The sequence below is a fragment of the Brassica napus genome, chromosome C2 (assembly GCF_020379485.1).
Source record: "Brassica napus cultivar Da-Ae chromosome C2, Da-Ae, whole genome shotgun sequence".
NCBI classification, from domain to species: Eukaryota; Viridiplantae; Streptophyta; class Magnoliopsida; order Brassicales; family Brassicaceae; genus Brassica; species Brassica napus.
The window spans coordinates 53,719,899-53,724,509 of record NC_063445.1 but is presented as its reverse complement, the minus strand read 5'-3'; the positions used below and the strand labels follow the sequence as shown (position 1 = coordinate 53,724,509).

At 35.0% G+C, this 4,611-nt stretch overlaps 1 long non-coding RNA gene across 1 annotated transcript; it reads left to right on the top strand.

The window, feature by feature from the left end:
- Positions 1-1,700: 1,700 nt before the first annotated feature.
- LOC106368376 lies at positions 1,701-4,235 on the top strand. The gene is made up of 3 exons (XR_001274021.3): positions 1,701-2,968; positions 3,277-3,373; positions 3,520-4,235. It is a non-coding gene; the product is annotated as an uncharacterized LOC106368376 (long non-coding RNA).
- The last annotated feature ends 376 nt before the right edge of the window (positions 4,236-4,611 follow it).

Below are 4,611 nucleotides of genomic sequence, written 5' to 3'. Positions count from 1 at the left end.
GGGATGAGGAGGATTTAGAAGTTCTACAACCCAGCATTACAAAACTCCAAGCCTTTGCTTGGAAGGTAAAAGCGCCACAAAAGATCTGCTATCTTATATGGCAATTAATATCAGGACAGGTAGCGGTAACAAGGAATCTGGTACGCCGTAACATGCGATGCGACAATTATTGTCCAAGATGTGGAGCACCAGAAGAGACCGTTACTCATGCTATCTTTGAGTGTCCACCGGCCTTACAAGCATGGGAGTTAACATCAACGCCATCGAGCCCTGAAATCTTCCTGGTACCAAGTATTTACGCTAATATGGACTATCTTTTTTGGAGAAAGAATGGTATTCTGGAGCCAGAAGACGATAGAGATCCTTATCCTTGGATAATTTGGTACATATGGAAAGCTAGAAATGATAAGTTGTTTAGAGGCATAAATAGAGATCCACTGGAACTAGTCAGGTATGCAGAGAGTGAGTTCCAAGCTTGGTACAACGCAAGAGACACTGAACCGGTATCGTCACATGTACAGACTAATGAAGAAACACAAGCCTTAAGCTTGGGTGATATTTGTATGGTGGATGGTTCATGGACCTCTACAGCTCAATTCAGTGGAATGGGATGGGTTTGGAAGGATACAATGGGGAAAATACAACTCATGGGCTCAAGGAACTTGCAGAGGAGGGAGATAGCGTTACACTCGGAACTGGAAGCGCTACAGTGGGCAATGGAGAGCATGATACATCACTCGCACTGTCAGAGGTTTGGGACGGACTGCAAAGACCTGATTGCGATGTTAGAACAGCCACAAGATTGGCCCACCTTCTCAACAGAGCTGGAGATCATTCAAACTCTTCGGTTGTGTTTTTCAGACTTCAAGATCAGCTACTTCCCAAGGATGCAGAATGAGATTGCGGATTCGCTAGCTAAGAATGCACGTTCTTTTCATAGATCCTTATGTTTTATTGGTTGTTCTATTCCGGTCTGGCTCCCCAGGTCACCTCAAGTTTGAGTAATAGAATAGCCGTTTGCCGTCAAAAAAAAAAAAGGTCAATTTTGATTATCAAAACATACTAAACAAAATTTCAAGATTATGAAAAGGTAAGAAATGTAATTACTCCTCTTCTTCCTAGTACAATTGCCATTTTACCGCTGAGCAATGCACCAAATGTTCCTCCTAGCGTACAGAATGAGCCAAACGCTGAGAACCGAAAATTGAATTAAAAAAAATTACAGATTAATCAAAAGACAAATTGCCAAAGTTGACGAGTAGATATGTTTTAGTGGGGTATTAGTTACTAAAACAAGAAAAGCTAATATACATATAAAGCCAATAATATATTACATGTATAAGAAGCTTGGATTTAATCAGAAACACCAATTAACTTTTATAGAAAAACATAAAATTATTCTAAAACAAAAAAGCGGACAGCACCTACGAGCTATTTCCCAAAACCTGTCATTTTTTAGCAACACCCGGGAACTATTATTAAGTTCTATATATTTTCGAATCAAAAGTTATGCACTTGTTTCCACACGAATGTTGGTTTTGATGGTTTGTGATGTAAACCAGAATTAAAACCATCAAACCTCCAAAAATAAATCAGAGCAGAATGAACCAGAACAAAAACCCAATCCAATGTAACCAAGATTGGATTGTAACCAGGTACTTTCACAACAAGAATTCAGTAAACTAGCTAAGGACTGGCGAAAGAGTTTCTCTAACCAAATTTATTAGCTACAAATATAGCAACATAATACATAAATTTATTTTTGTAGCTAAATTTGTTGCTAACTGTAGCAATCTGTAGCTAAATAGCTATAGAAAAATTTTGTAGGTGGTCTGTAGCTGAATAGCTACGTCTTGGTTAGAGATTGATTAGCTACATATATTTATATCCTCACAATGCTACAAATAGGAAAAATAATCAAATTAATATAAATTATAATATTTCGTATATATATATATATATAATGTATGTATTAATAAGATGATTATCGATTAATTTTACAATGCAAATTGAATTTTATGTTTTAAGATAAACTTTTGATGCACATATATTAACAGCAGTAGTTCGGTAAAATTAATGGCTAGACACATATGCTGGTTTAAGTTTAGTCACTTATAGTAATTGTCAAGGATCTTTTGTTAGGTTTATATTGAACATTATAGCTCTACTTATATAGTTTATGTTAATTGTGACATTTCATCGGTATGTATAACAAGGTCAAGAATGTTTAATTTTTTTCAAGTTAAGTTTTTAAAATGGTATGGAAGTTTTATTATTTGAGGATACATATATGACCAATTTCTTGTCTGATTTTTCTATTCCAATTTTAACTTTAACCCTAAACCTCAAATCCTAAACCTCAAACCCTAAACCCTATAATATACTCTCATATGTTAAAAGAGTTAAAACAAGCTAATTTTTTATTAGAAATAAAAAGAATTTTTACTTTAAAAAAAAAAACTCATGCCTTATACACTTTTATCCTTTTATCAATTTATTATGTTGATATGTTTTTATTTTCTTTGAATAATTATGTGACGTTCAATCAATTACCATATGTACGCAAACTTATTTATATATATTGATATATTGGAGTTTAATAAATTTTATTATAAAGTTTGAATTTGAAAATGTTATAACATCGCTGCATATTGAATTTTCCTAACAATATATAGATAAGTCTAGAAAAAACATCGAAATTAATAAAAACCTGTCAAGGTCCCTAAATCACGAGTGCTTGGCGGTGGAGAGAAAAATTTTCACGCCAAATTTTTGTAATGGCGCCCGAAATTTTCTCCAAAATATTCAATTACTGCCATAAAATAATTTCCCAAATTTCTCCGCCAAAATATTTCTACACTTTCCTTTTAACTCTTCTTCTCCGTGGAAACAAACACTCTCATCGCCGACAAAGACCAACCCTATCCCACTTCTCATTCACGACAAATTACCAGAGCTTCTCTTAATGGTACTTCTCTTTTCCAAAACTCTGTTGCAATATATTGTTCTTCACTAGTGCGATTTTGATTGGTTTATGGGTGTAGGTTAGAGTTTATGTTTTCAAATCGATTTGGAGTTTATTTCTTATATCAATCTCTGCGTCTTCAGTCAAATTAGGGTTCATATTCTCAAGTTAATCTGGGTTCATTTCTTCTATCAATTTATGTGTCTTCAGTCAGCTTATGGTTTATATTTCAAAATTGAGCTGGGACTAAGTCTCTGCGTTTTCATATCTTCTTTAAGTCTTTTCTTAAACTATGTGATTCATTGATTTAGGGCTCTAGTATGCATCCACCAAGAAAAGGCAATTTCCCTACAAAAGCTACTATTGGACAAGGCGCAACAACTTTCGTGAAGAACACATCTTAGGCAGGTATACATCAACACATTTCTGTTCTAAATCTTATGCCAAGGTCAAATAAGATATCGTACAAGAATCTTGTCCTTATTGTCTTATTATGTACTTTTAAGATTCAGTATTTCCTTGCGACTCTTATACTATTTGCCTTGTGTTTATAGATCATGTAGATGGGTGAGGAGCCAGCAATACTGACTTAGAGGGGAAGATCCACATGAATACTGTTGAATAAAGTTGAGTCTATTGTTATTGTTAAGATTCTGTATTTCCCTTGCGACTCTTTTTGTGTTATTGCTTATTGGTAAATGTTTGATTACCTTTTTCTTTTGTTATGGCTATGTGGCAGTGTTATGCTTTATTGTAAGTTTAGTAATTGTGTTTCTTGTTCTCTGGTTTCTTAGGCAGTCAAGCCACACAAAAGATGTTTGTTTGGACGTGGAACAACACAAATGGAGAACAATTATCACATTGATCCACCAGGCCGTCATTCTTACTCGTCAATCTTGTTCAGAGAAGGAGTTGATTAGTTTGACTGAAACTGTCTACTTGATGAGCTAGCAGCTCACTGCTTTGTGTGAAGCTAGAGGAGTGGCAAGCACTGATGCAACTACCAATCCTTCTCCATCCTCACCTCCTAGCACCAATGAGCAGAGAATCTAGATGATGTTGATGACTTTCTACAATCAACTGAAGACATAACAACTGGAATCTTTTGTGTTTAGTTTGAACTTTTATTATGTCATTAGTTTCCACCTATTGGATTTAATATTTTGTTTTCTACTAGTAACGAATGCAATGTTTCTATTCTGTTTTGGGAATTTCAGATTTTTTTATGCTGTAATGTTTTAAAATCAATTTGGATAATACAAAACGAAAATCAACTTTCAGTTGCTAAAATTTTGTTGCTAATCCGAATCCAATATTTTAGGTACAAAATATCTGTAACTAAATCTGTGGCTACTTTTGCTACAACTTGGCTAAGACAAAATTGTAGTTAATTTTTGTGGCTATTTAGCTACGCTAAATCTTTCGCTAAAAGTGTTGCCAATGCGCAACGAAAAATTCAGTAGATACGCTGTCGCTAATAGCTACGGTTAACTCCCTCGCAAATCTGTTACGAACGAGCTACGGAATAGCGACGGATTGGAGATAGCGTCGGTGCTGACGCCACGGCTTCTATCCGTAGCCGTCTGTCGCCTGCTGCATTTTAGCAACAGATTCTCTAGCAATGAAAAAATCCATGGCTATTTGAC